Source organism: Globicephala melas, chromosome 10, assembly GCF_963455315.2.
Source record: "Globicephala melas chromosome 10, mGloMel1.2, whole genome shotgun sequence".
NCBI classification, from domain to species: domain Eukaryota; kingdom Metazoa; phylum Chordata; class Mammalia; order Artiodactyla; family Delphinidae; genus Globicephala; species Globicephala melas.
Window position 1 is genome coordinate 83,021,252 of NC_083323.1, and position 25,885 is coordinate 83,047,136.

Consider the following 25,885-nt stretch of genomic DNA (forward strand, 5'->3'; position numbering starts at 1 on the left):
GACAAAGGAGATAAAATTTACAAAGTTTTATTTTGTGAGTGTTCCTTGGAAATAAGGTATGTGCAAGACTGATCTCTATACTCCAAATGAAATTTTGAGTCTTAGAAATGTAGTTGCTAGTGCATCAACAAGGAGAACGCAATAAAGTCAGAGATGGTCCTTTAGCAGTCCCCAACCTTTTTGGCACCAGGGACCGGTTTCATGGAAGACAGTTTTTCCACTGACGGGGTGGGGGGTTGGGGGCGGGTGATTCAGGCGGTAATGAGAGCGATGGGGAGTGATGGCCAGCCGGCCACTAACCTCCTGCTGTGCGGCCCACTTCTTAACAGGCCGTCACTCACTTCCTGCTGTGCGGCCCAATTCCCAACAGGCCGGGGACTGATAGCAGTCCGAGACCCAGGAGTTGGGGACCCCTGTTTTAACTCCTAGGACTGGGATCTTTGTAATGAGGCACAGGTGTCTTCAGCAAAAGACCATTACTGTATGTATGTGTATCTGATATTTTTTTTTCTGCTTTACCTCGTAGAGTGAATATTCATTTTAATTATTGATACTCTTAGGTTTAATGAATTTTACATATTAAATACACACATACTCATAAATATCATACACATACTTTTAGAATTTCCTTAAATATAATTTTGTTGTGGTTTAATTTTTTTACTAGTTTTTGAAAGCATACCTTCTTAGTGGTAATAAACGTGTGGATTTACCACTTTTCATAACTGTATTTTGAAAGCTTTATAGTCCTTTAGAGACAGATTCTCTGGAAGCCCTGCCAGTCAGAAAACACCCAAGATTAATAACAGGAATGATTTGTTGATGTTGACATCTTGCAAAAATTATGCATTAGGTTTTCTTTAAAGAGGCATAACATGTATTTCCCATATTCAATTCTTTAACTTTTAGCTCATGTTTCAAATAGACTATTGGTGTATACTTAAATTGTTCCTCCAAGATTTCCAAAAATTACTTGACGAATGATGATAATGTAAATTTTAGAGTAAAGCACATGGTAAAAAATGCTGTTAATGGATTTGGCTTTTTGGAATAACATTGATTTTTTTTTAAAAAATTTGAATTTCATATCAGTGAAAATTTGATAACTAGTAATTTTAGTTTCACTTGACCTCACTTGTGGAATAGGTGAAAATGCCAATGGCAGATATAGGGTATGAGTCTCATTACCACACTGGTCTCCTTTATTGAGCTGCCGTTTGTCAGACCGTGAACATATATATGTAATGTGCTGCACTGGAATATATTCTGATGATCCTTTAGCATGTTTTCTTTGTTTAATAAAAAAAATAATTTAGAAGTTGACTGACAGAGAAACATTTGTGTATTTACCTGCTGCAGACATTGTTAAAGAACACACTGGATGATTTACAAAACATGCCTTTTTATAAAGACTCGAATTTTGAAATGGAGAGATTTGTGCCCATGTTCAGATATATATATTTTTTGTTCCAAGAAAATAGCTAGATGAGAAGGCAACACCTAGCGAATAAAGCATTGTAATTCCTTTTATAGAAGCTCTTCTTGTGTGCCTCTTCTCCATCCCATCCCTATTGAGAAATGTTGAAACCAGTTAATTTATCTTTGAGTTTTTACGAAGTGTCAGCGACTATTCTAATAATAAAAATAAGTAGCATCTTTTGATTTTTCACTACACGGCATGTACTATTCCAGCAACCTTACACATGCTAACTCTATTCCTCAAAACCACACAAATAAGGCACAGAAAGTTATTTATCTTGTCCAACGTCACACAGCTAGTAGATGGTAGCATCAGTATTTGAACCCAGGCAGTCTGGCTCCACCACCCCACACTGTTAACCAGTTCACTGTACTGCTTCCAAGTTGCAAAAGACCGTTAGAATGATGGCTTTTATACTTATAAGACCAATGGCATTATGAGCAAGTTAGCTTCTTAAAGGAAGGATTTAAATAAACTTATACTTTTTTCCCAAGTCTGCTTGCTCCTTACCACTAAAGGATTGCTCTCCTGTCCTGTCATGTATAGTTGCCACATTGATTTTAGAAATGGACTTGGAAAAGACAGAAGAATCCGTGTCTTGGAAATTTTCAGTAAAAGAGAAATTAAAAGAAGTTAAACTTTCCCATGCTGTTCAGCTTGGTCAGGACGGTCAGTACTCTATGTTCCTGTGTAAAAGCAGGTATTTGCCTCTTCTGAGAAGAGCTGTCAGTGAAGTTAACAGAGGATTTGTGTTGAGTTATGTGATATGGAGAGTTACAATAAATAATTAGCGTTGTCACAGCTTTCCCCCCCCTCACAATAGCTGAAAGGTTAATTTTAACTTTCTCAAAAAAAAAAAAAAATTATCAGCACACAGCTCTGCTGTTTGTTTTTCAGCCTGTGTTCAAAATCTCTAGTCAGCAGCAAAGCCCTGAAAAAAATCAACATTTAGGCTCCCTGACTCCTGATAGGGGTGTAAGGGCAGGGTTTTCTACTTTTTAAATTTGCTCCCTGATGTTTCCTTGCCCTAGCTTTTCTTGATATAGGAGAAGAAGGAAAGTTGTATCAACCCCCTGTGGGTAATTCCACCATCGTGGATTTCTGCCTGTTAGTCTTTTACTGTTACACACATTCACACCTCATATATTTTGCTCTAAAAGCAGAACATCTGAGATGATTCTGTGGTTGAAAAAGATCTCAAAGAGATGGAAGATGGATTTAATGTTGCCATTTTTAGATAATGCTGTAAATAGAATGGCAGCTGTCCTCAGATGCATAGCAGATATATAGTACATATGCTGAATAGAAACAGATAAAAGATTGCACTCAATTAATCCTCACGAAAAGTCATTTTAGCCATGGACTCAGTCATTGAGTTTTTAAGTGCACTTATTCTACACCCTCATGTGATAAAATCCCATTCTTTGAAGGTGGCTCAGGAAGGGAAAAATTTGCTATTATCCTCAACTAGATTTAAAGCAGTCTATAAGATTTTAGTTATTTGCCCTCCCCCCCCCCATTTTTTAATCCTGTAAGCAATTCAAATCTACAAACACTTCTGGAACACCTGTTATGTATAAGGTACTCCTGGTGTGGTGAGGGGAACAAGACATGAGCTATTTCTTGTATAGAAAAGGCCTAAGTAGAAATTTGTCATGCAAGATAGAATGTGATAGTTGCTATAAGTCAATTTTGACAGGTATCTTTAGTTCAATAACTAATAATCGTTAGTTGAATATTTATAAAACAACACCTCTGTTTCAGGTGTATTGCTAATAGGTACTGTGGATACCAAGTTGAATTAATGAACCCGGTCCTCAAGGAGCCTTCCTCAAGGGAGTTGGCATTTAAACTAAAAATTACATCCAATAATTGAATATAGAATTTAAATGTTCAGAAGTAGCAGACTCTCCCAGAAGGTGCTGGGGAGTAGAACAGGGCTTCACAGCAGAGGTACTGAGTAATCAAGATTTTGAGGCATGAATAAGAGTTTAGTAAATAAATCATGAGGGATAAAGGCAGTAGAAGGGGAGGCATTACAGAAAAAGGGAATATCATGCCCAAAGCTAAGGTGGCCTGAGACAGAATGGTCTGGGGTCGCCCTCATCCTGTACAATCTCTCTGCACTGTGGAAGGGTGTCTGGAGTATTCAGTAACGACAGGTTATGAAAGTCTGGGCCAAAAGCAAAGTAGATTGTCCATGTAAACTTTGTTTTCATGACGGCAACTTACCTGCTTTCCCTTTAAGATGGACCAGGTTTTGAGTGGTCTGATTCCTGACTCTGGAACTCATTATGTTGTGATCTTGAGCACTTTTCTACACCCTTTAGACCTCAGCTTTTCAACAGTAAATGGAAGTTCTGATATTTCATATAAAACAGTACATTGTCTTATACCTAGTATGTAATGATGACTTTAATTATTGCTCTTTTTTTTTTTTTTTTTTTTTGCGGTACGCGGGCCTCTCACCGCTGTGGCCTCTCCCACCGCGGAGCACAGGGTCCGGACGCGCAGGCTCAGTGGCTATGGCTCATGGGCCCAGCCGCTCTGCGGCATGTGGGATCTTCCCGGACCGGGGCACGAACCCGCGTCCCCTGCATCGGCAGGCGGACTCTCAACCCCTGCGCCCAGGGAAGCCCGCTCTTTGGTTTTTTGATTGACCATCTATTGGTGGTGCTGCTTGCTGAGGGATCAAGACATAACTGCATTCAGTGAATGCAGTGTAGCTGCCGTTCTTCCCAGAAGTCTGGAATTTCAGTGACGTGGGAGAGGACATGGCGAGAGCTCTGGAATGGGAATTTGCAGACCTGAATTCTGGTTCTACCTTAGCCACAAGCTGAGACTGGTGATCTTGACTCAGAATGTGCCCTGTGAGTTTCTTCTTCTCTGAGGTGGCGGGGTAGGTGGGTGGGTGTGCAGTAAATGTCTGTCTGACTCATGTCCTTGTTGTTATGAGTAGTTTCTGAGGAGCAGTCCAGTGACTCGAAAGAGATCAGCCACACAACCTAATTCCAGTAAAGCTTTACGCAATCAGAAATGTGATTTCACATTTTCTCTTGGAGGGGAAAACTTGTCTACAGCAACCAAACTCCTTTTAAAGAATGGTGGTTTCCCCATCATTGTAAAAAATGACAAAATGCAGTTAAACTTCATTAAACATGCGGAAGGGTGTGTGGCCAGCCTTGCTCTTTCTTTCAGAGATGGAGAATGGGAAGAGGGGGTGTGGTTTGCTGGCCTGGATGTGTGGTGGTAAGGTTGTGGTTAGGTGAGCTTTCAAGAGCACGTCAGCCTGTTGAGCTTCTGCGTATCAGAACATATAGGACATACCCATGAATATGTTCATGGTTGCTGAAGTTTACATCTTGAGAAAACCTGGTTGGTATTGACAAGGAATATAGTGCTTGTTTCTATGGACTAGTTGTTATACTCATGAATAACAAGTGTTCATTCACAAAGTACAGACAGATTAACATCCTGAAGAATATGTCGTCGGTAGGGCCACAGTCAAGGAGTGTTACCTCCAGATTCCAAACCACAGCCCCTGGATGTGATTTCCTCTCTTGACAAAATCTAACTGCTATTTTCACTGTACATTAATTTTGATATCATTTTGAAGTAATAGCATGTATGGCTCTGTAGTCTCTTAACGTACACAGCCCTCTCTCTCTTTCCTCTATTTTCCTTGCTTTGTTTCCACCATTAATCTAATAACCAGCCACTTCTTGTACTGATTATCTTGTCATTGAAACCGTAAAAGCCTATGGCAGGTAAACCTATGGCAGGCAGATGGTCGCCCCAGTATGTCAGCTATCTCGGATGTGGGGTTTTTTTTGGGAGGAGGTGGGTACTACAATGTGTTCTGGAAAAAAAAAACGCACAAAAAAGAGCCCAGATCGTACAATTTGAAATTTAACAGAATGTATTTGCTAACACTTTCAAAGTTTCCTTAAGACCAAAATTCATTATGGAAGCATCTTTTGTGGCGTATGAAGTGAAAGAGAAAGGGGGAAACTACGGTGTTGGAAAGAGTGCGGAGGTTGTTATAGTAGATTTTCGATAGCAGTGTTTGTGGCTTTGGCCTTTTGGTGGGTGTACTCTTGGTTGGGGTGACGGGGGGTGGGGTGGGGTGGGGTTGGGTGGGGGAGGCAGGGATACTCCCAAGCTGTTAGTTGCTTCTGCTTGTTCTCATAGCAGCCTGAGGGGAAAAGTGCTTGTTTAAACACTAATATATTCCGTAAAACCCAACAATTATGGCAAGGTTTTTAAAAAAGAAAATTACATTCAAGATGAATGAGGGTATATTGAAATAATTATGTTTTAAGGTGTGTAACATTAAAAGATATTGAATACAATATTGACTGTTTTGTGGAAATAGCAATAATGAGATTCCTTTCACCTAATCTTACAATAATTGGGTTATTACTATGCAAATGAAGGTATTACTTTAAAAAAGTAAGGAAGCAAGACAGATCCTTGAGGCTGTCCTTTATCTATTCTTAAAGCTGTGCTGTCAGTTCTCCTTAGACTGAAGATCCTTTTCTAAACAATGTGGAGATGTTTGTTTCGCTCCATGCCCCTGAAATTCCACTATAATGTTTTTTAGCTGCCACAGGTAGCAGATCTGTGGCTGGTGATCTGATATATTTTTTATAGCTCTTTGTGGAACCCAAATGAACAATTGAAGTGTATAATTATTGCCCACTGTCTTTTTTTTTTTAATGAAATGTTGTGAATTTTCCTGGCCAAGATTCTTGCTGGGGCCCTCATCTCCACTTTCCATGCAGCTCTATCATTATTGTGTAGTGTCAGGTGGTACCTAGGCCTCTCAAAAGCCACCAGGTCATTTAGGGCTAGCAGACCTCTTAGGACACCTTTGTGGCTGAGGAAGTGAGTCCATTAGTCCTCAGTCATCCTCAAATCAATGGTCTGTCCATTGCTATCACCACGATGTCCATTTAAGCTTCTGTGGCACCCATGAAATGAATAGGAATATTTGGGACAGTTGCCATTTTGGTTCATGACCCAGGTAAATACCTGTGTGTTCAGGGGGGGAATGGTATTTCAAACTGTTGATTGCTGAGGCTTTGGGTAAAGGGCGATTATATTTCCTGAGAATGTTGCACGATTTTTACACCCTGCTTGTTATATGAAATGCTCTCTGTATAACCAAAGATACAAAGTTCCATATTAAAAGTTCTCTAGTACTCCCACCTAGGGAAAGCATCACACAAAAGTCTTGGACTGAGCCTTATTGAAATCTCACAATGGACTTTTTGTAGTTTTAATGCTCTTCAGTAGTATATACTAGATTAATCAGAACAAGTAGATTTGAGGAAATCATGAAAGAAAAATTTCATTTACCAAGTACTTTTGGTTCCAAGGATTAGGAGGTCAAGAAAATGCAAGCCTTATCAGTTTATTTCAGAATCAGTTGAGACGTGAGACACTTTATAAAAGGTCATCAACAACCGCTCTTTACCATGTGTTCCTCTGTAGTTCTTAAGGTAGAACTAGGCTCAGAGTGGCTACTGCCCGTTATATTCCTGCCATTCTCTGTTCAGTAGAGAAAACTTAGAATAAATTCATAAAATATAGGTAACATTTTCAAACAATTCACAGTCCTGAAAATATTAATTTTAAATCCTTACATTTTTACAATTCAGCTAATTTGGTTGGCTTCAATAAATCATTGTATGTGGGTAATTTTTATTAGATTCCCCTGAAAAGGCTATTTAGGAAAGATGCAGAATTTTAGCACATCATTTGGGTTAGAATAAGTTATGCTGCTGTTATAAACAACCCTAAAATCTCATTTACAAGATCTGTTATGATTTTAGGTGATTCTGCAGGTCATTTATCTACCATATGCTGGCTTAGCTTTTGAAACTTCAGTTTTATGACACCTTTATATATACCTGCTTGCATGAACTCCCAGGCCAGGGAGGACTGAAGAGTTGAGCACTGCCAATTAAATGCCTTATTCCAGAATGATAAACATCACTTCTCATATTTCTTTGCTAGAACTAATCATATAGTCATTCCTAATGTCATTGGGATGGAAAGTATAGAGGAGAACTAGATATTGATCAATACTGTACACTGATCACATCCAGTATTTATATATTCCACTTTTTGAGAATACCTTTGAAATATGAAATGCCACTCTTGATATGTGGGTGAAACTTACAGCAAGGAGTGTAATGAACGATTTTCATTAAAAGCAATATACATTTTGCCCCTATTCATTGATGCACCCATTTGTCTAGACTTCCATAGACCTTATTATTCTTGGGTTTGATGGGACAGGTTTTACCTTGACTAAGGTCACTGTGCAGTTAACCTTTGCAGTTAGGATTATAGTGAGCTTTTAAATTGTAGCTGTGACCAACCTGCAATAATGATAAACATTATAGAAGAATGCCCTTTGTCCAGGTTTGATGAGGGTTGGTGGCATAAAATGCAGCTAACAGTTTCTTCGGTTGGAAATGGGGTTATTTGATTTGCGAAAGAAAGAAACATTGGAATCAGTACATTCTTCCTCTCATTCTGATAGGATCTACAAAGAAAAGAGAGAACACTTTAGTATGATGAATGCCCCATTATCTTTTTTTTTAATAAGTTTTTTTCTATGTCTGTGAGTCTTTTTTGTTTTATAATTGATTCATTTGTATTATTTTTATTTTAATTTTATTTTATTTTTGGCCGCGCCACAGGGCATGTAGAATCTTAGTTCCCCAATCAGGGATCGAACCTGCGCCCTCTGCATTGGAAGCATGGAGTCTTAACCACTGGACTGCCAGGGAATTCTCTGCCCCATCATCTTTGTAAACAAGGCAGAATATTTGGAGCTAATAGGTGTTTAGCAACAATAAACGTTTGTATCTCATTTAACTTTTTGGGGGTAGCAAACAAGAAGAGAACAGGAGTGTGTTTGACCTGAAGGTGGGGAATGTTTTACCACTTAGGTGGGACAGCTTTCTGTCATCCTCAGAAGGTAACCAAGTAATTTCTTTTAAATATCATCGTGAACTCAAGAATTTAAGCATATCTGATGAGCTTGATCAATTGCAATTCTCACCCTTTTTGAAACTCAGATTGTCTCATTTTTGACCAACGGAAACCACTTCGAATTGGCTTCTGAGTACTTTTGACATAACTGTTGTCATCTTTGATAGCTTCCTTGCTATCTGGCGTGTCAAGATGTTCTGCATTTTGTACATATACTGCCCCCATCTACGTCTCTAAGCAGTCTTGTGTTTTGAGCACTAGGTATGTTCATTTCTACTGATTTGGTCATTATTTATAGGCCTAAACAGACAGTGCTATTTTATGCACTTAGAATATATGTGAGGTCTATCAGAAGTTTTACTAATATTTTTAGAGAGCCATATTTCAACCATGGAAGAGTATCATCTTCTAGCTACCAATCACAACATATACATTTAAAATGTTTCTGATCTTATTATTTCTTTGGCTTAATACTTTGGGCAGAGTCTTCTTTCACAAGTTTGTATTCATATTTGGCTCTCCTTTGGGTAGTGGTGATCAAATCTGCTACAAGTTACTGTTTCTGCAGCCTCCTATACATAGAGTTCTGCTTTCATTATTTTAGCTTAATTGCTTCATCTTGATCACCATTTACCAATATTTATCTGCTGCTGTGATTTCCTCAGAAGTTGTCATATACATTATATTACTTATATATTTCTGTAGTTAAGCATTTAAAATTATTTTTTAAGTGAGGGAGTGAAAAAAATAAGGGAGTAAACATGATCATTTTGCTGAGCTAATATAGCCCATATCATAGTTGGCTTAAACGGTTAATTGTAGTCCTGGAAACTGCAGCCCACAACATTGTTTGGCAATGAAATATAGAAAGTTACAGAGTTTATAACATTCGCTTGTTCAGAAAACCCTTTACAGGCTGGGCCTCATCATAAGGAACTCTTCACTAATATGACCAGGGAATAAAATGCCCCTACTCTTAGCAGCTGTGTAGGAGGAAAGAGGAAGGGTGGAGTTGTAAAATCTAAAGTTTTTGGGTTTATTAGAACCTTGGTTATGTATAATTTTCTTGTGCCCTCGTTTGATAAGAATGCCTGGACCAATCTTGGTGACTCTGACAACTAACTACTCCATCTTTTCAGAGGATGGTGTTCTGCCCGTCTGAAATGGATCACCTGGATTTGTGCTTTCAGATACATACAGAACCTCCCTTCCTCTTATTTACCTGTCCTGCTTCCACTTTTTCAAGTCTTCTGGAGACTCTAAGACTAACCAGAGGGCCATGAAATGAGATATATTATTGGATCACAGCCATTTGTGAGTGATGCACAAGTGTCATGGAGTATTTTTAAAGAAATTGGGGTAGTTTTTAAAAAAAAGCCCAACGAAATTTAATAATAAGAAAGATGGTATCTCACATAGACATTAGAGGTAGGGCAGATTATTGGGTTGAATTTGTCCATTGCTTTCAGCATCTTATCTCTGCAATTGCCTGAGCTCTGACCTCCTCTGTACGTCACCTTTATTCTTAAAGCCAATTGCATCTGCAGTTCCAGCTCTGACAACCATAGCGTTTGAGAAAGTGACCATCTCTTTCAGTGGTTCTCTCTTAAAAGTGAGGAAATGTTTTCCCAGAAGCAAATGTCACTCATGTTTCACTGGCCCACGTTGTGTCATATGTCCATTCCTGGGTTCAAACCATGTTTCCAGGGGAATGCCATTCATAGACTAGTATAGGCGTGGGTTCACCAAGCCATCAATGGAAAGGAGGATGGGATTACCATGATTGCCTTAAATTTGCAGGACCCACTGCAGAAGTTGGGCTCAATCCTTCATACTGCACTGCTCTTACATGCTGAGGAAGGGATATTGAGGAGAAAACCACATTATCTGTTACATTATGCCTTAGGGCTTATTTGTTCATTTGTATGTTCATTTGTTTGGCTGTAGCATGTGAGTAAAATAATGAGCAATTACTGTTGGAGTAAGAAAAAGGAGGGCTTCCCTGGTGGTGCAGTGGTTAAGAATCCGCCTGTCAATTCAGGGGACGTGGGTTCGAGCCCTGGTCCGGGAAGATCCCACATGCTGGGAAGCTACTAAGCCCGTGGGCCACAGCTGCTGAGGCCTGCGAGCCACAACTACTGAAGCCTGTGTGCCTAGAGCCCATGCTCTGCAACAGGAGAAGCCACCGCAGTGAGAGGCCTGCGCGCTGCAGCTAGGAGTGGCCCCCGCTCACTGCAACCAGAGAAAGCCCGTGTACAGCAATGAAGACCCAACACAGCCAAAAATAAAAAAAATAAATGAAATAAATTAAAAAAAAAAAAAAGAAAAGAAAAGAGGAAAAAACCCAATCTGATATAATGTATCCAAAGAGGTGTGATATGCTGGTAAAAATCTTTCCAAAAATCCCACTGATTTTTATTATTTTTAAAATTTCACTGAGTGTGGATTACATGAGCAACCTAATGTTATCCCTTTGTACCTCTAGACGAGCTCAGTGAAAACCAACTTCTGTGAAGTATGGTTAAACTTGCCCTTAAGAGCTGTCATCTGCACTGAGTTTTTTATTAAGCCATCTTTCCATGGCTTCTCCTCCCAAGCCCTCTGTTATAGGTCAAAGTGTCCTGGGCTCTAGCAACCCATATCCCCCATATTTTTCTAGATCCATGCCTAGAATATTGTCTGTTCTTCCCTCCAACTTTCCAGATCTTTCCTGTTCCTCAAAACTCAGCTCAATACTATGTCTATGAAGCCTTTTGGTGACCAGGCCAGTCTGAGGTTCTTTTTTCTCTTTCCTCTGAATACTTTAAGTATTATTTTCTACTCAGGTCAAATCATCTGCTGTCTTTGAAGTAGTTAGATCACAGCTTCTTTATTGATATGTTTTAATGACTTTGTTTTTTACCCATCATCTGACAAAGTATGTTGCAGATATTGCTCAACAATAGAGTTATTTAGTTTGACTGAGTATTCAGAGATGGGTTGAACTGCTTATGACACTAATATCAGAACCAGGAGTTTCGTCTTATTCATAGAGGAGGCCTGAATACTGTTCTCACTCTGGACTTTCAGTTTGGGCTAAGAGCTGTAGGATGAAACAAGTTTACCAGCCTAATCCACAGATGGGTATGTAGTTCTTCTGTCTTTATCCATTCAGTCTTTAATATATCAGCTGAAGGGATAATTTGGGATTACTCTCTGTTTTCAGAATTTAGTATATTCTCAGGATTTTGCTTCTAATCAGGAATAATGTCTTTGTGTTGTAAAAAGTATTAAAATATTATGTGTTATCTTATCCAAACTAGATGTCAGTTATTTTATAGTATACATTTGATCCTTGATGGTACTGTGGCTGGAAAGGAAAACAAGTCCTCTTATGTAGAAATGTGGCCTATTAACAATGAAAAATGTATTTATAGGTGGTTTTTCTTTTAACAGTTCAGAGTCTGTCTATATTGAAGGTATCTGGTCTGTTCACCTACTGAGTTTTCACTGGTAAAAGTATAACTTCACCTTTAGTCCGTGAACATTAGCATAGGGGTTGACCCATTTAACTTTTTCATCTTAAAAATCACAAAGGCTTTTCAAAATTAGCAGGGGGCATTTACACAGCAAACTAGTGGAAAATGTTATGAGCTTTCTTTAGCTGGTTTGGTTTTAGCTGCCACTTTGGAGCCTTTACACTTCTTTCCCTTTCCTACCCCATCTCCAGGAGGTAAACAAAGAAACAATTTGCATCAACTCTAGAAATGCCTCTGAGATCACTGCTCTAAGAGTGCTGGGGATTTGGAGTAGAAATCCTGAAAAAGAGAAAAAGGCAAGGGTAAAAGCTCTGTTGACAAGGGAGTTTCATAGGCATGTGGTGAGAGCACAACATTGGACGTGTGAATACAAATTCTGCAAGTTTCCTCTCCTCTTGTGAAAAAAAGTCTAGGCGTGTGGAAGTTCTGTCTGGTTAAAGAGTTAGACACAGTGGCAGCTGTATAGCTTAGTTTTTCTTTCTGATTCAAATACTTCCCTGTTGGAGTGTTTAGCACCTTCAGTTCTTCTTGTCCTGCTCCTCAGCACATGTGGCACCACTGGTTGGGAGGAAGGCTGATGGCTGGCTCTGTACCTGATGCTGAACGGTGCTTTATCATTTGGCCAGCCCGCTGGGCTTGAATGGAAGGGAATTTGAGTTCTCACTTTGGTGCACACCATTAGCACATTCGTCATCTGCTGGCATCAGGTCAAGGAACACCCAAGTCAGCTCGTGAACCAAGTTTTTCCCTGGAGTAAACATAATACATATATTTGGCTAGGAGTTCAGCTGTTAAAAGGTGATTTTTTTTTTCTCGGTGGGATCAGGTATTTGTTCATATTTAGATAGCATCTAAGTGGAGGCAATTTAGACATTTAATCAAAGCAAAAATCTATTCTAAAAAAATAGGAAGACCTCATCATAGATTCACAGATCTGTGTATTTGTGTGCTCAAGGATAATAATAATACTGGGAGACGTTTCAGAGAAAAGAGATGAGTAGAAATAAAAAAATTTCATGAATTTGAGCCCAAGTAAACGAAACTCTATTATTTAATTATAGTAGCTGACTGTGAATATAAATGGGAGATGTAGAGCAAGAATTTTTTCCAAAGTTTGGATCATAGAAGATTTTATGACTAAAAGAGGAAATCTGTCACTAAGAGCTACAAACTAGAGGTTTGATCTTTCATAAAATAAATTGGGGAGTATAAAAAATATTTGGGAATTGAGCACTGTCCCTTTTGTATATGCTCAAGGATTTTCACATCTAAAGTGAATAAAAACTGCATAATGTGGGAAATATGTCAGTGTCCTTCAAATTTGTCCCTCTGTAATAGCATGGTTAGGTGGGAAAAAACTCACTGATACACAATGGAAAAGGACATGCTAGCTTTTACAATTTCATGTTGAGAACTTCTTGTGGGCCAGTGCCTGCAATAATATCCATGGTTGGGCCATTTATTTGCTACCAGTTGCTACTTTTGGCACGTGGGTACATTTAAACCCCAGAGTCTTGGTTAAATTCCAATGTAGATGAGTGATGATATTCCATCTGCCATGTTCTTTTTTTGCCTTCCTTAAGGAAATGAAGCATAACTGCATTCCCAAGCAGACTGTTCATATACTACAGATAAAAATTAATATTTTTATTCCTGAATGTGTGGTTCAGTGTCATCAGACCTCAGTTCTAGGCTCAACTCTGTCACTGACTCACTCATGACCATGTGCGAGTTAATTTCATCTCTCAGAAATGAATTTTCTATAAAAGGTGAACAAGAGCCTAGGTAATTGTTAAGCCTACTGAAAATTGTAACATTATGAATGGTTGTTTGTCCACATTCTTGATAAATGAAATAAGAGGAAAATTTTGTTCAGACTTCAAAAAGTTTTCAGATTTCTATTCACTTTAATGTATTAGAAAACATTCTCTTAAACATTATCTTTAAAGTTGTCTATCCAAAAAAGTATACATCAAATGACAGAAATATTGGTGTTTCAAATCAGAGTGATGTATTGTTTTCCCCCTGTCTAATTCCAATTCACATATCAGTTATCGTTTTAGTGGAGGTATGAATGTGTATGTAGTTCTAAGTGGGGAAAAACAGGAGCATTTGGGGAGGAAACAGGACAGTATCTCACATAGCTACATTTATTCTGATGTTTAGATTTACCAAATCCCACATTTTTGCAGAAATATTCAGTAGGCCATGATTCATGACACCTTTCATTCAAACTGATAATATGATGACACCATCGGACTGTGATAAATTATGTAATTTGATGTCATACCTAAAGCAACCACTAAAAAGGCTGTACAAAGAGACATTACAGATAAATCAAAATTGAATTATAAAAAATGTTGAAGGAAGGAAAGAAAAAGAAAACAGAGAAATGAAAAACAGACAACAAAAAATAAAATTACTCGCTTCAAGCCTAACATATGAATAATTACATTAAATGTAAATGGTCTAAATACAGCAATTAAAAGACAGATTGTTAGAGTGTATTAAAAAATAGCACCCAACTACAATGCTGTATCTTTATAAATTCTCTTTGAATATAATGATGTTGGCAGGTTGAAAGTAAAGAATGGATAAAAATGTATCATGCAAACATTAATAAAAAGTAAACAGGGGTTGCTATATTAATATCAGATACAGTAGACTTTGGAGCAAAGAAAATTACTAGTGACAGAGGAGGATATTATATAATGATAAAAGAGTTGCTCCATCAAAAAGACATAGCAATACTAAATGTGTGTATTCTAAATTACTGAGTTGCAAAAAATGAAATATTTGAAAAAAGAAAGACACATTTATAAATATAGTTGAAGACTTCAACACCCCTACCTCATCAATTGATAGAAAACTAGGTAGAAAATCAGCAAGAATATAGAAAACCTAACATCAGTAACCAACAGACTCTAATTGGTACTCACAGAACACTCCACCCCACAGCAACAGAACACATATTCTTTTAATGTAACCAAGGAACATATAACATGATAGACCATATCCTGGGTCAGAAAGCAAATCTCAACAAATTTGAAAGAATTAAAATCATAAAGAATGTATTCTTTGACTACCATGGAATCAAATTAGAAATCAACAATGGATAACATGTAAATCTCTGAACACTTGGAAATTCAGTAACATACATTATATATATGTATGGGTCACAAAAGAAGTCTCAAGGAACATAAAAAATACATTGAATGGAATGAAAATAAAAAATACAACATCAAAATTTGTGGGTCACAAGTAAAGAAGTGCTGAGAGGCATGTTTGTAGCATTAAATGCATACATTAGAAAAAAGTAAAAGTCTCTAATCAATAATCTTACCTCACACTTCAAGAATCTAGAAAAAGAAGAGCAGAATATACCCAAAGCAAGCAGAAGGAAGGAAATAATGTTAAGAACAAAAGTTAATAAAATTGAAAACAGAAAAATAATCAACAAAAAAGCCTAGTTATTTGAAAAGAGTGATAAAGCAGACAAACCTCTAGCAAGACTGACAAAGAAAAAACAGATAAGACACAGATTACCAGTGTGAAGAATGAAAAAAAGTGTATCACTGCAGATCCTGCAGACATTAAAGGGATAATAGGGGATACTAGAAACAATTCTACACACATAAATGACAACTTAGATGAAATGGACCAACTCCTCAAATGACACAAACTACCACAACTCACTCAATATTAAATAGATAATTTGAATAGCCCTATAACTATTAAGGAAATCGAACAATGTTAACATTTCAAAAATAAAACACTCCACTCCCAGATGGCTTCACTAGAGAATTCTAACAAACATTTAAAGAAGTAACATCAGTTCTACACAATCATTTTCAGGAACCCATTCATTTTATGAAAGTGGTGTTAGCCAGATACCAAAACCTGATAAAGATAGTACAGAAAGAAAACTAGAGATAAATATCCCTCATGAACACAGACACAAAGATCCTTAACAAAATATTAGCAAATAGAATTCAGCAATATATAAAATAACATATATTCCATGACCAAGTAGGGTTTATTCCAGGGATCAAGGTTCGTTCAGTACTTGCAAAACTGTTGCACCATTCACCATGTTAACAGGCTAAAGAAGAAATATCACATGATCCTATCAATTCATGCCAAAAAAGCACTTGACAAAATTCAACACCCATTTAGGATAAAAATTCTCAGAAAAATAAGAACAGAGAACTTCCTCAACTTGATATAAAGCATCTGAATAAAACTGCATAAATTCTGTAACAACATTACTCTTAATGATGAAAGACAATTAGTTCTCTTCAGATCAGGAACAAGGTCAAGAATGTTTGCACTCACCAACTTTATTTAATATCATGCTAGAATTTCCAGCCAGTACAAAAAGACAAGAGAAGGAAATTAAAAGCATAGAGATCAGAATCGAAGAAATAAAACTGTCCCTATTTGCAGGTGACATGATTGTTTATGTAGAAAATCCCAGGGAACTTAAAAAAGAAACCCTTCCAAGATTAATAGGTGAGTTCAGCAAAGTAGTAGGATATAAGATAAACATACAAAAATCAGCTATATTCCTATATAATAACAGTGAACAACTGGACACCAAAGATTAAAACACAATACCATTTATAATCACTCAAAAATTTAAATGCTTAGGTATAAATCTAACAAAACATGTGTAGGACTTGTATGCTGAAAGCCACACAGTACTGATGGAAAATCTAAATGATGGATTGGAAGACTCACCATAACAAACATATCAATTCTCTCTAAACTGATACACAAGTTTAACACAATTTCTATCAAAATTCCATCAAGATTTTTTTGTAGATATAGACCACATTATTCTAAAAATTTTATAGAAAGGCAAATGAATCAGAATAGTTAGAAGAATTTTTAAATAGAAGAATAAAGTGGGAAGAATTAATATACCCAATTTCAGGATTTATCATATAGCTACCGTAATCAAGACTATGTGATCTTGGCAGAGGGATACAAATATATATCAGTAGAATACAACGGAGAACCCAGAAATTGGCCCACACAGATGTAAACTGATTTTTGACAAAGGTGCAAAACCAATTCAATGGAGGAAACATAGCCTTCTCAACAAATGGCACTGGAGCAGTTGAACATCCATAAACAAAAAATTGAACCGTGACCTAAGTCTTACAACTTATACAAAAATTAACTCAAAGTGTATAGAGAACTTAGATGTAAAATTTAAAAATAAAATTTTTATGAAAAAAATGGAAAATCTTGTTATAAAGCAGAAACTAACACACCATTGTAAAGCAATTATACTCCAATAAAGATGTTAAAAAAAGAAAAAAAGGAAAATCTTCAGGACCCAGGGCCAGGCAAAGCATTGTTAGACTTTATATCAAAAGAATGATTCATAAAATAAAAAATTGATAAATCAGACTTGAGCAAAATTGAAAACTTGCTCCATGAAAGACCCTGTTAAGAAGATGAAAAGACAAGCTACAGACTGGGAGAAAATATTTGCAAACTATATGTTTGGACTTGTATTAAGGATTGGTATTAAGAGTGTAATCTTTCAAAACTCTAAAATAAAAAATGAAACAATCCAATCAGAAAATAAACAAAAAACATGAAACATTTCATGGGAAAGGATATATACAGATATCATCTAAGCACATGAAAAGATGTTTGACATCATTAACCATTAGAGAAAAGCAGAATGGGCTACAATAAGAAATAGTGACAACACTAAATGCTGGCAAGGATTGAAGAAACTGGCTCACTCATGCGTTGCTAATGGGGTTGTAAAATGGTACAACCATTTTGCAAAACAGTTTGACGGGTTTTTAAAGAAAACTTTACATACAACCACCATAAAACCCAGCAATTGCTCTCCTGGGCATTTATCTCAGAGAAAGGAAATCTTATGCTCACCCAAAAACATGTATACAAATGTTTATAGCAGCTTTACTTATAATAACCTCAAACTAGAAAGAAAGCAGTGCCCTTCAATGAGCGAATAGTTAAATGGTCCAGACCATAGAACACTATTCAGCAATATGACTGAACGAACTATTGATACACACACCAACCTGGATGAATCTCCAGAGAATTGTGTTGCTCATATAATTTTGTTTGTATAATATTCTTGAAATAACAAAATTATAGAATTTGTACATTAGTGGTTTCCAGGGTTTAAGAAGGAGATAGGATGGGAGGGCTATAAAAAGGCAAACTGAGGGACTCTTATGGTGATGGAAGTGTTCTGTATCTTAACTATCAACGTCAATATCTTGGTTTTGATATTGTACTATAACTTTGCAGGATGTTACCATTGGGGGAAACAGGGTAAAAGATACAGGGGATTTCTCTGTATTACTTCTGACAAATGCATGAAAATCTACAATGATGTCAAACTAAAATATTTGATTAAAGAAAAACACAACCTTCTAATGGCTTCTAGTTTAAAATTCAGAGCCTTTCCTTGGCCTTTTCCAACATCATTCATGTCCTACTTGTCTCCCCCTGACGTATCATGCTGCAGCCACAGTGGCCTTTTTGCTGTTCCTGCACATGCTCAGCAGGCTCTCACCACAGGACCTTTGTGCTTGCTATTCCCTTGGCCTGGAAAGTTCCTCCATCTGGCTTACTCTCTTTATCCTCCTCTCTGCTCATAAGTCACCTTATCGGAGAGGATTTTTCCTTGAATAGTCTCTCTAAAGTAGCACCCCTGTCACAATCTATTCCCTTACTTGGATTTCTTTGTCTTCTCTCATTAGAAACAGGTTTGATGCTTTTAAAAATTCCAAGTTTTTAGGATAGGAACCTTAAGTTCCCTACTATGCCTACTCTTTTCTATGTTTTCTTCTGGGATTTGGAGCATTTGATTTTCAAAATCAGACCAAACAAGCTGATTCATTTTATTTTCTTTCCTTCTGCTGATGCTTCTGTAACTTTCTAGATGGAATTTAAGAGTTCTGTGGTAGTGGATGTTGTGTATTCTGTCGGGTTCAGTTTATCACAATCTTCTGGCATTTCCCCAAACAGCTAAGATTTGAGAGTCAACTTCCTCACACCGTGAATCTGCCTCTAAGTGACTTAGCTCTAATTCTCTTCTAGGCTTGTTAATCAGTTCACAGTGTAAAGACACACTTTAAGAGGATCCTTGGAAGTCTTGGACAAGCTTCCCCGCATGTGGCAGGTATGTGTCTACACACTGAGTGTGCAAGAAATGTAACCTGCACACTTCTATAGTTAAATCTATTCTTCTATAGTTAAATCTAAATTATATTTTAACCCTTCATTTAACCATGTGGACTCAATTGGAGGTTGCATCCTAATTCTAGGTAAGGTTTTGAGGGTGAGGGGTGACATATCTGCTCCTAGGCTGTCATCTCTCTATGAGTCATCTTTGTCCTCTCATCCTTTGTCAGTACTTGTGAGCCATTGCTGAGGCACACTTTGGTCTTCCTTCGAGGGTCTTCTCTCCTTCTCTTGGCTTCTTCCAGATACTTCCTGGGCACATGAGGGTGTGCTCCTGCTAAACTGGAAGAATCTCTGGGGTGGCATAAAGCTCTTTGCTCCTTGCATGCCACTCTGAAGTACGTGGTCCTTGTTCTTTTGCTTCCGAGGCATGCTATTGTGGGAAGTCCTTGGCAAATCTGGTCAGGTCCATCTACCTGGACATATCACTTGGTCATTTCCAAGGTCCAGACTCCATCCAAGAAAGAAAATCCTTTCCACCCTCCATTATCTCCCACCAACATATTTGGGATTTCTCTCTGTAACAGTACTTCGAACAAGCACAACTTAGGAAATCGTTTACTTTTTTTCTTGTTGTTTCTTTAAAATGAACTGGGGAATGGGGGTGGGTATTCCCATGCCTCCGGATGAAATTTAGGTCTCACGTAGGCTCCATACCTAATAGGGATTACCCTTAGATTAAAAAAAATTTCTAGCCACACTTTAAATCACAGACATTCAGAAATTAGAATGTCCAATCTCAGACCATAATTGTAGCTTCAAAGTGCATGTAATATCAAATCATCTCTCCTCCTCTCTCTGAGGCCCATTTTGTGGGTTGGGCTATTGCAGTGGGAGAGGGTGTGCTGTTTTCTTTCTCTCTCTGTCACCTCCTCCCCCATTTGCTAGCTGCTATTGCTAAACCCTTAGGGGTTGGAACATGGGAAGGAAAGGGAAGAGTGGCTTGGGGTTGTTTCTTACATGCACTGGTACTATGTGAAGCTGGCTCCAGCTTTCTGGGCCTGGCAGTTGTTTAAAACTGATAGTCACTTGGCCACTTTGGGGGGACTTGGGTTGCTTCCCTTGCTGGACCCATTTGTCTTCTACTCTCCTGACTTGGACAAGGCTTCTCCTTCAGCTGTCCGCTTCCCACACAGCTCCTAGTCTTCAGCTAATCCATCCCACAGGAACTCCTGTTTAGTGTATCAGGAATACTTCGTGATGGTCATCTTGGGCTTCAGTCTGGCTCTCTCATCCCTGGCCCACACCAGCTTCATGAAAACATGCATCTCATGAACCTCCAAGGGCAGGAGAGGTTGAGGGTACTTCTAAAATTCCAGAGCTGCTCCTAGCCTGACCCTCTTGTCCTCCCGATTTCCAAGGTGGGAGCCAGTCTGCAGTCCATTGGGTTTCCCAAAGTCCAGCCTGTCTAAATTATTCCTTTGAAGCCTCTCTAAAGATTTGAGAGAGAAAATAGTCCCTTCCATCCCTCTTGCTTGGGGTGAGGTGGGACTTGCCATAGGGCAGCAGCTCAATCCAAGAACCATTTCACAACGCTTTTCCTCTCCTCTATCCTTTTGATCCTTTACATTCTCTGGTTGGCTTTTAGAACCATTCAACCAGTTCTTATGATTTTTTTTTTTTTAATCTGGATTTTGATCTAGCCCTTTACTTTGGGATTTCATGCCTGTTCAATGAAGGTGCGTCAGTTGAATCTTGCAGTCTAATATCTGGTCATTCTAGCCCCACTAGGAAGAGTTATGGTGGTGGGGAGAGGGTAAAGTTTCAGCCACCCACCCCCAACTTGGCTTCTGGATTCACTAATGTCCGTACATGCCTTGACTACCTTATTCTCCACTCAGAGGTGTCTAGATCTGCTCTTAGCTTAGTAAATAAATAGGAGGGTCTCTTCTAAGTCTGTTTCCAATGCATGAGAATCATTCCAATTTCTCAGAGCGTCTTAGGCTTTTGAAACTCGAAAACCAATAATTGACATTCTTCCTTCCCCCATGCTTCCCTGCTCTGCCAACAATTTTCTTATGAAAATTGAGTGTAGAGTATAGCAACTTGGCTGACTGAATGGAGAAAGAAGCAAGATTCAAGGAAATGAAATAAAATACTTCAAATATTATACCCTATATGATAAAAAATATTGCCTGCCCTCTTTTGAGTATCTATGATGTGATTTTTAACCCTTAGAATGGCGCTGCATCCTTTATGTTAAGGATTTGACATTTGAGGAAACCAGGTGTATTAGTTTGCTAGGGCTGCTGTAACGAAGTACTACAAATGGGGTGGCTTAAACAATAGAAATGTATTGTCTCACAGTTCCGTAGGATAGGAGTCTGAAATCAAGGTATTGGCAGGGTTGGTTCTTTCTGAGGGTTGTGAAGGAAGGATCTGCTCTGGGCCCCTCTCCTTGGCTTGTGGATGGTGTCTTCTCCGTGTCTCTTCACACTATCTTTCCTCTCTGAGTGTCTGCTCTATGTTCAAGTTTCCCTTTTTTCTAAGAACACCAGTTATATAGGAATAGGGCCCACACTAATGACCTCATCTTAACATAACTAATTATATCTGCAATGACCCTATTTTTAAATGTTACACTCTGAGATACTGGGAGTTAGGACTTCAACATGTGAATTTGGGGTTGGGACACAATTCAACCCATAACACCAGGGTTCAAAGAGGCTCAATAACTTGAATGTCACACAGACCTTGAAATGCCATTGTGGGGACTCCACACAATGATGGTGTGATTTTAAAGTTACGTTCTTTCTGCTGGACTGCACTTCATCTCAGGTGACTCTTGCATGCAGCCCTGTGCAATGAGGAGAATGCTGTTATTCCTTTAAACAACCAAACCAGACTGGCTGGGGCATGGATCCACACAGCAAAGGAGTTCAGACTTAGACATAGATCATACTATCACGAGAGCTCAGAATAACGTCTTAACACAAAGGAGGAACAGGAACATGTTTGTGGAGAGGTTCAGTCTAATACCATCATACCACAGGCTAGAAAATGAAGTTCTACCTGAACTAGGGGTATAGATTATGAAGAATTCAACTGGCTCTGAAACTACTAAAGTGGTGTCAATGTGAGTTCGGTGATGTTATTCCTATGGCCTGTGGTTTGCATTTTTGGTGTTCTTGACCTGTATTCATATCTAAATATGCTGTGTGTACATGGTCTACTCTATGTAGAGCATATTTAAACAATGTGTAATAAAACAAACTATTTAAAGAATGCAAAGGAAAAAGAATAAAATGTTTGCTATAAAGTTCCTGCAGGCATTTACTGGATAGTGATAATGATAGTTTTACTAAAAAAAGGATAAAATACGTTCAGCTTCAATGAGGATTATATTTAGGCGAATTATCAGATTATTTTGGATATTTTCTTCATAAAAGCAATTCTTTAGTGCATCCTATGTGGAAGATAGAAATTGTAATAGTGATTTGGAAACGTGGCTTCATGCCTATGAACATAATTTGAGTCTTGTAGTATTTAGCACTGTTCTATTCCAGATGGCAAAACATTTTTATTATTCCTTTCAGTTAGTGTATGAAATATATACCTATGGAAATAAGTCCATTATAAGCTTTTCCTTGCCAAAACTCTAATAGATGCTCACTTACTGAGAAGTATGTGTACTGAGAAATATTTAAGAAAAATACACTTTAATGAAGCTGCACTAATGATATTTATTTAGCTAATTGTGTACAGGAATCTAAACATGATTTCAAGTAAAGTAGACTGTTGGCCATGTAAATAAACCTGGCACAGGTATGCAGAATTTTAAGAGAATTAGATAGCAGATCTAATGAAAATTAGAGTAAGCCTCAAAGAAATATTTTATTATAAATTAGATTTCCCATTATAAAACAAATACAGCCACACAGCAAAAATATTTTAAAATAAGGGTAAAAAATTACTAACAATACCAATGACCAAAAGCAATAACAGTAATCTTTTGATATATTTACTTCTCTTCCTTTTTCATTCATTTGTTCAGCTAAGGATTACTGAGCACTTAAGGCAGGCACTTGGGAGATAAAGATGGCTAGGACAGGGTTTCTGCCTTGAAGGAGATTTTAATTTATCAGGGGAAACACACCACGGATGAGTCCTTATAATAGGTCATAAGTATAATACTGGAGGAGAGTGGGCCAAAGAACTTGCTATCAACTCTATTGTCAGGTCCGGGAAGACTTTAACATGTAAGTTGGGACAGAAACATTAGAAGAAATCTGTTAGCCAGAAAAGAGAAGAAAATACACTTCAGTTAGAGGAAAGAACATCTGCTGAAATAACATCAGAAGGAACTGTAAATATTGCAGCACGTCTGGAACCACAGAAAATGAGGTTGGAGAAGTAGGTGGAGGTGATATCATGGAAGGATTTGTACCAATTATACTACTGGCAAGAAAGATTTTCAAGTAGGGAAGGGATATGTTTAGAATTTCATTTTAGAAAAATTGTTTATCAGCAATATGATTGGATGGACAGCTTAAAAACTGCGACGCTCAGGAGCGAAGGGTTTGGTAAGGAGTGAGATACACCAAGAAGCTGAAATAAAGCTTAAATAAAAACCACTTGGCTTGCATGGGCCTTTAGCAATATTTTGGGGGAGACTGTAAAACGTGTTCTTATGGTCCTGTGTTTTTATAAAATTTGCCAAGAGTATGAGTTTTTAACTTCAGTTTGTTAGGAGTGCTTCCTCTTTCTATAATATTTCCTACCCCTCTGTTACGCTTCTCTTAATGTTGGGTAGCATTGGTAACACACATTTTGTATCCACAATTTTACCTTCTTTTTCTTTAAAGAGCCCCCAAATTGTATAAGCTTAGGCCTCACTTTTCAGATCTAGTCCCAAGATGATATTGAAGGAATCCAGAAGAGGGATGGCAGATTCTTAAACCAAGATTGTAGCTGTAGAGATGAAGTAGAAAAAGATGTGGAAGACTAAGGGGGAGAAATTATTGGCTCTGTTGGTGTGAGGGAAAGGATAGTGCCAAGATTTCTCCCTTCTATAACTTGACGAATAGTAAGGCTGTTAACAGAAAAAAAAAAGCTAGAGTCAGGTCACTGTTGAAAGTAACAGTTTATTGAACATCTTTATGTGTATGTATGTTTTCACATTTTTGGATTTACAAAAGTTGATTTACTATATCAAAGTGTGTAAGTATTTTAATGCATTTTGTTATCTGTTACCAAATTGCTTTCCAGATAGACTGTGCCATTTAACACTGCTATAGTTAGTGTAGACATGGGTTTTCTTGTCTACACTTCCACTAGCATTGAACATTATAATTTTAATTTTTTTTAAACTAAATTATTGGGTAAAATCAGTACCTCCTTTTCATTTTTCTATAAGGTGAGATAAATGTGATCTGTTATTGTGAGCTCTCCATAGGAATCTGTTTTTCAGGGGTAGTGATTGTGGTTTTTTCCTGGTAGTGATTTAGGAAGCATTAGGAGGTAGTCATGAGTCTTTTATGAGAGCAGTCATTACTATACACTCTAAGTGCGTGCATACATATCTATATTATGAAAACTAGAAATATATGAGGCTAAAACAATTTTGTAGATTAGATTGTTTTAGACCAGGTGTCAGCAAACTTTTTCTTATAAGGACCAGATAGTAAATATTTTAGGCTTTGTAGGCTAGTAGGCGAAATGGAGGATATTATGTAAGTACTTCAAGAGAGGAAAAAAATTTCCACAAAATTTTTATTGACATGGTTCAAAATATAATAGTAATAATTGAGGAAATTTTTTTTGAGGAAATTTTTAATAATAGAAGTCTTATAATGAGAAATAATTGAATTCTTTTTTGGGAGGGGAGACATTTCACTTAATTGTAGTTTAGTGTTAATGTTCTCTATCATCATGTTGATTATAAATGTTCATTCATTAAACAATTCTTATTTCATAGGTAGTGAGCTGGATCACAGGCCATACTCCTGGTTTAGACAATGACATTTATGTCATTTTCCTGTTAAAATATTTGGTTTGATAATAAGTTTCATTTCTGTTGCATACTTTATTTGAACCTCTGGCAATCTACAGCTTGCAAAACACTCATCAAAATGCGTGTGTGTGTGTGTGTGTGTGTGTGTGTGTGTGTGTTACATGTATGTGATGTGGGCCATTTTATTCTTTATAGCCAATGCAATTTAGGATATATTTGGGGTAGCAATACTATTACAATGAAGCATTTTGTCTGTTTAGATTAAGAGACCAGAGAAGTGAAACAGGAAACTAGACTTGGCAGGTACAAATTTGGTCTGTTGGTATATGTATTGGAATGATTTTGAATGTTCCCTATTGTTGACTTTGAGTTGACTGTAATTGGTTCTGTGCATTAACGTCTACTTCTAACCATTGAGGGTTTGTGCTTTGGCTTTAGCTTTGCTCTTGCTCAGCTACTTTCTAAAAGGTCTTATTTCTTCTTCTACCTCCCTCAGAAACTTGATGTCTTGAAATATTTTTTTATAATTCACATTACATTTGCTAAGAATTCTTGTGGCAGCACCACCCAGTTCCTATGGTTTCAAGAAAGTAAAGGAGGAGGAAGGAAGAAAAGAAACAAAATAGAAAGACATGAAAATTTAAAAAGCTAATAAGCAGATCCTTTCGCCCACTTTAGAGATTG

The 25,885-nt window shown here is 37.6% G+C and overlaps 1 protein-coding gene across 4 annotated transcripts in view; it reads left to right on the forward strand.

Moving 5' to 3' along the window:
* SOX5 (SRY-box transcription factor 5) overlaps positions 1-25,885 on the forward strand; it is a 991,328-nt gene that overhangs the window by 114,602 nt on the left and 850,841 nt on the right. Inside the window, exon 2 of one of the 4 annotated variants that reach the window (XM_060306246.2) lies at positions 19,105-19,186. The exons of the other annotated variants lie outside the window; for them this stretch is intronic. The gene's annotated coding sequence lies outside the window, so the exon portion shown is untranslated. The remainder of the gene's footprint in view (positions 1-19,104; positions 19,187-25,885) is intronic. 4 annotated transcript variants of the gene reach the window in all.